The sequence below is a fragment of the Schistocerca serialis genome, chromosome 10 (assembly GCF_023864345.2).
Source record: "Schistocerca serialis cubense isolate TAMUIC-IGC-003099 chromosome 10, iqSchSeri2.2, whole genome shotgun sequence".
Taxonomy (NCBI): domain Eukaryota; kingdom Metazoa; phylum Arthropoda; class Insecta; order Orthoptera; family Acrididae; genus Schistocerca; species Schistocerca serialis.
In genome coordinates this window covers 55,733,677-55,744,494 of record NC_064647.1, presented here as the reverse complement: position 1 = coordinate 55,744,494, position 10,818 = coordinate 55,733,677, and the positions used below count along the sequence as shown (strand labels likewise).

The 10,818-nt window shown below is 40.9% G+C and overlaps 1 non-coding gene across 1 annotated transcript; it reads left to right on the top strand.

The window, feature by feature from the left end:
• The first annotated feature begins 5,760 nt into the window (after nucleotides 1–5,760).
• Trnad-guc (transfer RNA aspartic acid (anticodon GUC)) lies at nucleotides 5,761–5,832 on the top strand. The gene has a single exon. It is a non-coding gene; the product is annotated as a tRNA-Asp (tRNA).
• Nucleotides 5,833–10,818: the final 4,986 nt, after the last annotated feature.

Below are 10,818 nucleotides of genomic sequence, written 5' to 3'. Positions count from 1 at the left end.
CAATATACGTATCGGAAGAGCTTTTTAGTAAGCGTGACTCGTAAGAATGGAAATCTAAACACCGAATCGAAGAAAGGTGGATTTACTTTCTTAAGGAAACCGAAAATCCCGAACGCAAATGCCCAACGCTAAAATATCGGAGTATTTGTATTCTATTCCAGTCCAGTGGGCAGACGAAAGAAATCAACTGCTGCCAGGGACTGTGTAATCAATGATACAGTGCCAGTTTAACTAGAAGCAGACTTGTGTGGAATTTTGTAAATATGTAAAACAGGAATAAACTTCTGAAAAGGTGAAATCTTCAGAAAAATGTGGTGTGCCAACTACTTCTCCCGAAATAAGTTCCATGTAATTGTCTTCTAAATGAAAAATAAATATATTTAAAAAAATTTCATTTCGTTTCTACACGACCACCCAGCTAGATATGCCAATAGATATGGCTACCCTATCCCACTGGTGCTGCCCCCACTTCCACTTTCTCCTTCTCTTTATTCCTCTCCCATTGCCACTGTCTCCTTCACACTTTTCCTAGCACTGTTCTGCCACTGTCAGCTACGAGGGTGGTTTGAAAAGTTCTCGGAATAACCACAAGAGGTCAGCGCTAGAGCAACGAGTTGTTCACGTGACATTCATTAGACTGTTTCAGCCGGTATTACAATATCAAATATCTTTGCCAAAAATCTTTGTCAAAAATCTTTGTCAAAGATATTTGATGGTGTAATAGGGAACTATGTCAAATGTCGTCCAATATTTGATCAAACCTAGGGCCTCGCTGTAATTTTTTTTTAAAGAAGTCGCTTGACTTCTGTTCACTGCAATGTGACATGTTACCACATGGAGCGCTAGCATCGCTTCAGCGTTTTGCCGGCTGTAGTATTTTTATAAACATTGATGGTAAATACAATTGGTGTGTGCCGACAACTACAAAATTAATAGAGATGTATGAAGCTGATGAGGCGCTTTACAACGCGAGGCACCCTGAATATAAAAATAGATTAAGAAGATTGGAGACCTGACCTAACCCAACCTAACCTAACCCTCTCCTGTAGCAAGGAATCGGAGTGTTACAGTGAGCCTGTCTTCTGCAGATGTAGCAGTTCTTAAGTGAATAATGTGCTTTGTGATATGAGGATACACTTCACTGAGCACATACAGAAATCTATGCTCATCCATTCTTAAGTAATTGATGTACGATTTGACATCCTCCACTGTAAGCTCATGTAACAAGTTTTGTTGAAAGCTTTTATCGTGTTGTCGTAAAACCCACGGCTTCATTCAGCTATGTTTCCTTTTTTTCCCCGCTTCTCTTCCGCATGTGCACACAGTGCAATTGTGGTAAATGCAACTGCTGCGGTTAATAAGTTGTTGTTGTCAGCCATCTTGAACTTTGACGAAAAATATGATGACACTGTAATACTCCTTCCATCGATTCCGCGAGACATTTCCTAGTTCTGTCAGATGTAGTGACACGATTTTTTTGGAAGTGTGGATTATGGTGTGTTTAGGGGTGGAGGCTGGTAACCTGATTAGGCAGGAGAGAGTGAGAGCAAAGTGAAGGCATTAAACATCAAATCGCGCATGAAAACTTTACAGATATGCGTACCTCGTACACAAACATACTTTAAAGACACACTATGCTGGAACTCAGAATTAGCGAAAGGATCATAAAACAGTGTTGCGCATGCAGCTTTAAGTGAGCTAGGCCACCTTAATTCAAGCGAATATCTGTCAGACTCCCCATAATATTACATGGCAGACATTATGTAACGGTACAAGTAACTAAATCTCATGTGCCAATTTACAACAAGAAAAATGTGATTTAATAAAGTAGAATTAAGTCGAATGTTTGATTAACATTTGAAATCGAAACACATGGTCCTATCTCTCTCTCTGTCTATTCGTTTAGTCGGTTCCGACTCTTCGTGACCCCATGAACCAAATCACGCCACTTTTTCCTGTCTTGCACTTTCTTCCGTAGACCTTCCAGGTTGGAACACATTGCTTCTGTGATGCCATCGATCCATCTCATCCTCTGACGTCCTCTTCTTCTAGTTCCTTCAATCTTCCCCAGCATTAATGTTTTTTCCAGCGAGGCATGCCTTCGCATTGTGTGCCCAAAGTAGGTCAGCTTTTGTTTTAGCATTAGACCTTCCAGGGAGAAATCTGGTTTTATTTGCTCCAATATTGATCTTTTGGTTCTGTTTGCAGTCCATGGAACTCTAAGAAGTTTCCTCCAACACCGCAATTCGAAGGAGTTAATTCTTCGCCGTTCAGCCTTTCTAATGGTCCAGGTCTCACATCCATACATCACAACTGGAAAGACCATAGCACTCACAATACGGATCTTTGTTGCTAGTGTTATATCTCTGGACCTTATAACCTTGTCAAGGTTTGACATCGCCTGTCTACCGAGCAACAGGCGTCTCCGGATTTCATGGCTGCAGTCGCCATCAGCAGAGATCTGGGAACCGAGATAACTGAATGTGGTAACTACCTCCATGGTTTCTCCTGCTATATCCCACGAACTGGTAGGTGTAGTTGCCATAATTTTCGTTTTCTTCACATTCAGCATAAGACCGGCCTTTTCACTTTCGTCTTTCACGTTCAGTAAGAGTGTTCTCAATTCTTCTTCACTTTCTGTCAACAGGATCGTATCATCCGCGTACCTGAGGTTGTTCACATTTATTCCAGCTATTTTAATTCCTGTTTCTCCTTCATCTAGCCTCGCATTCCTCATAACATGTTTTGCATACAGATTGAATAAGTACGGTGACAGTATGCAGCCTTGCCGGACCCCTTTCTGAATCTTTATCCATTTCGTTGTTCCATACATAGTTCTCACCGTGGCTTCTTGGTCAAGGTATAAACTCCGTATCAGATGAATGAGGTGATCTGGTACACCTATGTTTTTCAGTACGTTCCATAATTTGTTGTGATCGACGCAGTCAAAGGCTTTGGCGTAGTCAATAAAGCAGAGGTACACATTTTTCTGGAATTCTCTCGCTTTTTCCATAATCTACCGAATGTTAGCAATTTGATCTCTAGTTCCTCTTCCTTTCCTAAATCCAGCTTGTTCTTCTGGTAGCTCTCGATCTAGATATTGGCGAAATATATTTTGTGAGATTTTCAACATAACATTGCTAGCCTGTGAAATAAGTGCGATTGTTCGGTAATCTGAGCATTCTTTAGAACTTCTCTTCTTTGGAATGGAGATGAATACTGATCTTTTCCAGTCTTCTGGCCACTGCTGCGTGATCCATATTTTTTGACATATTGAGTGCAGCGCTTTCACTGCATCCTTTCCAGTGACTTTAAACAATTCTGCTGATATTTCATCATGTCCACTAGTTTTGTTATCAGCCATATTTTCAAGGGCCCACTGGATTTCGCTCTCCAAAATATCTGGCTCCCTGTTCTAAATTAACATTAACATCAGCAGTAGGAGCCCTGTCATTATGCGGTTCTTTTTTGTATAGGTCTTCTACATATTCTGCCCATCTTTCCTTAACGTCCTCTGCTTCACTCAGATGTTTCCCGTTTCTGTCTTTTATCATTCCAATTTTTGCCTGGAATTTTCCTTTAATTTCTCTAATTTTCTTATAAAGATCTCTTGTCTTCCCCATTCCGTTACTATCTTCAACTTCCTTGCACTGTTCATTAAAGGATATATTTTTGTATCTTCTAGCTAATTTCTGAAAATCTTTATTTAATTCAAACATAGCTGATCTATCTCCCTTGATTTTTGATTTCCTTCGTTCTTCCGCAACTTGCAGTGCCTCAACTGATAGGCATCTAGCCTTCTTAGTGTTCCTTTTCTTGGGAATGTGTTTCTCTGCGGCCTCCTTGACAGTATTAGCTACTTCTGTCCACATCTCTTGCGAGCTTTTGTCCTCCAGCTGTAATACATTAAATCTGTTTTGTACCTCTACAGCGTAGTCGGAGGGTATAGAGTTAAGGTCGTATTTGCAAGTTGGGATACTTTCTGCTACATTCTGAAGTTTCAGCCGAAATTTTGCAATCAGGAGCTCATGATCTGATCCGCAGTCAGCCCCAGGTCTTGTTGTAGCTGACTGAACCGCGCTCGTCCACCTCTGATTACAAGGTATGTAATCAATTTGGTTCCGGTGTTGGCCATCTGGCGAAGTCCAGGTATATAGGCGACGTTTTGGTAGTTGAAACAGTGTATTAGTAATGATCAATGAATTTTCTTGGCAGAATTCTAGGAGTCTCTGTCCAGCTTCATTTGTTGTACCAAGACCATATTTCCCCATTATACCTTCTACAGCTTGATTTCCAACTTTTGCGTTCCAATCTCCGACTATGAAGACGATATCCTTTTTTGGTGTTGACAGTAGTAATTCTTGTTAATCTCCATAGAACTGGTCAATAATTTCCTTTTCAGTATCGGTTGTTGGTGCATAAACTTGAATTACTGTGCTGTTGAAGGGCTGACCTTGAAGTCTGATGGACATCATTCTATCATTTTTATATTTGCATCCCATTACAGCTTTTCTCACTTTAACTATGAAGGCTACTCCATTACTTCTGTTGTTATCGTGCCCAGAATAGTACACCATATGGCCATCCGAAGCAAATACTCCCATGCCAGTCCACCTCATTTCACTTATTCCCAATATGTTAATTTTCTCCGTTTCTCTTTTCACTATGTCTAGTTTTCCTTGATACAAGGATCTTACATTCCATGTTCCTATGCAGTGCTTCTCTTTGCACCATCTTACTCTTCGTGAAGCTCCTCTCAACCTGGTTGCCCCCGGAGATCCGATCGGGGAACTTGAAACTCCGGAACATTTTGAGCTGAACGAAGCCATGGGGTTTTCTTGGGATAGTTCAGTGGTGGTTTCTCGTTGCCTACCACTGTCCTCCAACTCCTATCTGCTCACCGACTCAGTTTCCCGCTGCGGTTGGTTACCCAACCTTCCGCTGAGTTGCTCGGCTTAACAGGGGCACCACGTGTAGGTAGGAAGTTGGAGAATTGAGTTGACAGAGGCTGTGAGAACTCTCTTGCTGAGTTCTTGTAATCGCGTATCACCCCCATTTTATGCCAGAGTCTCGTGACGTCTGCAGAGACCCCCCCCCCCCCCCCCCAGGTCATTTCATGGTCCTATTCAGCATTACTATATTTTAAAATTCGAAACTGCTAAACATTGTTACCTGGATTTCGTATGTGTGTGTGATGTTTATTTATTCAGAACAGAATTCGTTAAATCTTTTATTTTCCATCAGTCTATGTATGTGTTTGGAGAGGGGATGTATGTATTTATTCAGAAAAGAATTTGTAAAATCAGTCGATATATGTAATGTGGCAAAATCCCAATTCTGGTGGTGGTGGTGGTGGTTAGTGTTTAACGTCCCGTCGACAACGAGGTCATTAGAGACGGAGCGCAAGCTCGGGTTAGGGAAGGATTGGGAAGGAAATCGGCCGTGCCCTTTCAAAGGAACCATCCCGGCATTTGCCTGAAACGATTTAGGGAAATCACGGAAAACCTAAATCAGGATGGCCGAATCCCAATTCTGAATCAACTGCTACAAAAATCGTAAACAATATAGGGAATCGATTTGCTACTAATTCGTGAGAAATTTTAGCGATTTTACATGCACTAACTTGAGTATGGACCAGTACGCATTCCACTTTTACGTTTTCAACCACAGTAAAACAGTATTGTCAAGAATCATATATTCACATTACGAATGAACTTGCATTACGGTGATCAACCATTTATTATTAGAAGCTCGTAGCAGTCCTCGGTAGTATAGTGGTTAGTATCCCCGCCTGTCACGCGGGAGACCCGGGTTCGATTCCCGGCCGGGGAGAAATTTTTTTTTTTTTTTTTTTCTTCACTTGCCATTTTTGGCTGCTTCTTAATGTTGCTATATACAAGAAACACGAATTTCTTTGGAAGCGGTTACAGCGGAAACAGAAAAACTACAACAGCGGTATCCACTTTCCTTAGGAACTCGTAAACATCGTTTTACTGCTTCGAATGTCACGGATATTACATCCCATTCGTGTAACCAAAATTGCGGTACGCCTTTCGCAAAATAATTTTGTTACAGTTCAACAAAGTCAGCTTCGTCGCAGTAAACGGTAGTCAGAGAATAGTCTTTCTGGAAGTGTTCTCTGCAGGTAGAATATTCGGTCGTCTCCTAGGCGTGCATCCGCAGTAGTAATACTTAATCTTCCGATCCTCTCACGGACTCGCTCTGTAGATAGTCGTACCGTTATTAACTGAAACATCGGAAAAAGAAACACTGCTATTTCGTATGCACGCCCGAAAGATCATGGAGTATAGTAAAATAATCATTGCTGCCTATTATTATTGACTTATTTATTAATAAAATTATAAGAAATGTTACATGCTCTTCAAAAAACAACAGAAAATAGGAGGCTATGAATACCGCGTGCTTGAGGAAGATCTTACCGCTGCTCATACTGAAATGTGTGACGAACACATCCCTTTGACTGATTAATAGTTAAAACGCATGGAACTGGGTACAAAATAAGGGGCGTATACAATCCTCTGGCGATTCTATTTAAATAACGAAATGGTATAAATGCATTAATATCCTACAGGCACTAGAAATTATGCAGGAATCACAATGCCGTAAAATTTGAAATTCAAATGAATTCCAAGAAGAAAAAATTCTCCGTGTGTTGGTTTGTGTTCTTGTTTCAGACTAATCGGTTTCGCTTAGAATTGTCGATTTCCAAGTCGGTTAACCAATATAGAAATATAAATATTCAGTTACAACTGTGTATTTCAATATTACTGAACTAAAAAAGTTTTGTTTTAATTACACAACAAATTTTGTATACTTACTGTTTCTTGTAGTTACGGAGCAAGCGCTCTCAATAAAACTAGCGATTCCACAGTCATATACTAAAGCCGTGCCTGAATGCTGTCGCTTTATATTAAAATTTTAAAACATACTGGTGTATATGCGTACCTCCTAAAAACACTAACTAATTTAAAAATGTAGTCTTGATATGATTTATACATAAAACATTCCGAGTATTAACCACAAAACATTACAGTAAACGTTTTAGCTCTGTAATATTGTAAACACCGTATTCCAATGCAATTGTCATTTATTTTTATATTTTTTAAAGATTATAGCGATTATGCTATACCTTGAAAGTATTTTTTCTTTCCTTTCCGCCACATAAAACAAGATGGTGGATGAATATTTTGTAAACAGTGACGCTGTATGCTAAAAAGCGCGGTTTACATAGCGGAATGAAAAGCAACAAAAAATGAGAAACTGGAAAGAAAGATCTGCTGTACTGCAAATGTCAGTCAGCCACAGAAACGTCAATATATTGTACTAAGAATATAAACGAACCCTTGTGCGACTGAAATTTAAACATGTGTTAATAACTTGTGTTTGGTCAAGGCGGAACCAATTTCCACAGTCATGTATCTATCACTATATCACTATTATTACCAGATGCAATTTGCAAGATATCAGGACTTTGATATTGTTGGTTAAAAAATCGGTGGGACAACGACCTACAAGTCAAGACAAAAAAGAACGTTAATTTTGGTTTTTTAGACTAGTAGTTTCTTATAAAGTGTTCTGAATAAATTTAGTGCACTGTTACAACTACACGCAAAAGTATTATTCTGTTCATCAAAAGCATCAACACCAGGCTGGTCATAAAACAAGTCTTACAAAAAATAAAATAACATTTTCGTGAGTCTTCGTGACATCTACGACAGATACGCAAATGTACAAAACTTCGTTAATAACAGAAACACTCATTAAAGAGCTAAATCCACGAGTGGCCATTAAAATTGCTACACCACGAAGATGACGTGCTACAGACGCGAATTGCGGTTTATCGTATCGCGACATTGGTGCTCGCGTCGGTCGAGATCCAATGACTGTTAGCAGAGTATGGAATCGGTGGGTACAGGTGGGTAATACGGAACGCCGGGCTAGATCCCAACGACCTCGTATCACTAGCAGTCGAGATGACAGGCATCATATCCGCACGGCTGTAACGGATCGTGCAGCCACGTCTTGATCCCTGAGTCAACAGATGGGGACGTTTGCAAGACAACAACCATCTGCACGAACAGTTCGACGACGTTTGAAGCAGCACGGACTATCAGCTCGGAGACCACGGCTGCATCACATACAGGAGCGCCAGCGATAGTGTAGTCAACGACGAACTTGGGTTCACGAATGGCAAAACGTAATTTTTTCGGATGAATCCAGGTTCTCTTTACAGTATCACGATGGTCGCATCCGTGTTTGGCTACATCGCGGTGAACGCACACTGGGAGCGTGTATTCATCACCGCCATACCGGCTTATCACCCGGCGTGATGGTATGGGGTGCCATTGGTTACACGTCTCGGTCACCTCTTGTTCGCATTGACGGCATTTTGAACAGTGGACGTTACATTTCAGATGTGATACGGGCCGTGGCTCTACCCTTCATTCGACCCCTGCGCAACCCTACATTTCTGCAGGATTCTGCACGACCGAATTTTGCAGGTCCTGTACGTGCCTTTCTGGATACAGAAAATGTTCGACTGCTGCCCTGGCCAGCACATTCTCCAGATCTCCAACCAATTGAAAACGTCTGGTCAATGGTGGCCGAGCAACTGGCTCGTCACAATACGCCAGTCACTATGAAACGTCCCCTTTTTAAAAATTTATATACGACTGTGCTTAAACTGACACAATATTTTTAGCGTAACGCAATCTGACTTTCAAAAATCCCTACAAAAAAAATGGCCCTGACTAACATTAACCTATGCGTTTCACAAACCGCTTACCTCACAAAAATCTTGGTTACTCGAACTACTGCAATACAGCGAGCGCCACTACTGCCAGCTAAATAAAAGATTCAAACTACGGAAGGCACTAACTACTGATAGGCATAGTTAGCAAATGAAAGATTTTGATAGAGAACAAACAATGTATTTACCTTAATAGTCATCAAAAGTCATAATATATATAGGAGTTCATAACATCCATTCTTACAAATATCAAAACTCCGCCATTTCTCTCTCCACATCCACCACTGCTGGCGGCTCACCTCCAACTGCGCAACGCTACGCGCTGTTCACATCCAACTGCCCAACACTACAATAGCATATACTCCAAAAATGCAAACCAACCACAGCCTTCACACAGCACAGTCAGTGATTTTCATACAGTGCGCTACGTAACGTTGCCAGTAAGAAAACATCAACAGCCTACTTACAACTACTCTTGATGCACTGTGGTATCGTGTTGAAGCTCCATGGGCAGCTGTACCTGTACACGCCATCCAAGCTCTGTTTGACTCAATGTCCAGGCGTATCAAGGCCGTTATTACTGCCAGAGGTGGTTGTTCTGGGTAATGATTTCTCAGGAACTATGCACCCAGATTGCGTGAAAATGTAATCACATGTCAGTTCTAGTATATTTGTCCAATGAATACCCGCTTATCATTTGCATTTCTTCTTGATGTAGCAGTTTTAATGGCCAGTAGTATATGAAAAAAAACAGGCACAATAAATAACTGTTTGTTTGGCATTTCTTAAGATAACTAATGAAACATAAACGTGAGACGGGCTAATGATTAGGCTTGTTAGCGTTGTTACTTAATATACCTCGCTAGCATGCAGAGTCATTAAAATTGTCTGCTGTAACTGAGTGACTATTCCGTCAGTTCCTGATCGAATATTTTATACGTTACTAACGAAATAGGCAATGCTTCACACTTAATGGATATGTATGGGAATTGGATGTACGTCCTAATCTCACCCCCCCCCCCTCCCTCTCTGTCTGTCTGTCACTTCTTCCTTCTTCCCCCTACCCTCCCTCCTTTCTCTCTCGTGTTCATCCTTTTTTGTTGTTACTGCAAATGGAACTTTGATTGGAACTGAAGTCACTTAGAATGAGTGGGTATATCGTTTGGGGTCAATGATTACAGGGTACGAGTATGGTTGTTGTTTTTGTGGTCTTCAGTCCTGAGACTGGTCTGATGCAGCTCTCCACGCTACTCTATCCTGTGCAAGCTACATCATCTCCCAGTACCTACTGCAACCTACATCCTTCTGAATCTGCTTAGTGTATTCATCTCTTGGTCTCCCTCTACGATTTTTACCCTCCACGCTGCCCACCAACACTAAATTTGTGATCCCTTGATGCCTCAGAACATGTCCTACCAACCGATCCCTTCTTCTAGTCAAGTTGTGCCACAAACTCCTCTTCTCCCCAATCCTATTCAGTACCTCCTCATTACTTATGTGATCTACCCATCTAATCTTCAGCATTCTTCTGTAGCACCACATTTCGAAAGCTTCTATTCTCTTCTTGTCCAATCTAGTTATCGTCCATGTTTCACTTCCATACATATACTTTCAGAAACGACTTCCTGACACTTAAATCTATACTCGAAGTTAACATATTTCTCTTCTTCAGAAACGCTTTCATGGCCATAGCCAGTCTACATTTTATATCCTCTCTACTTCAACCATCATCAGTTATTTTGCTCCCCAAATAGCAAAACTCCTTTACTACTTTAAGTGTCTCATTTCCTAATCTAATTCCCTCAGCATCACCCTATTTAATTTGACTACATTCCATTATCCTCGTTTTGCTTTTGTTGATGTTCATCTTATATCCTCCTTTTAAGACACTGTCCATTCCGTTCAACTGCTCTTCCAGGTCCTTTGCTGTCTGTCATCGGTGAACCTTAAAGTTTTTATTTCTTCTCCATGAATTTTAATACCTACTCCGAACTTTTCTTTTGTTTCCTTTACTGCTTGCTCAATATACAGATTGAACAACATCGGGG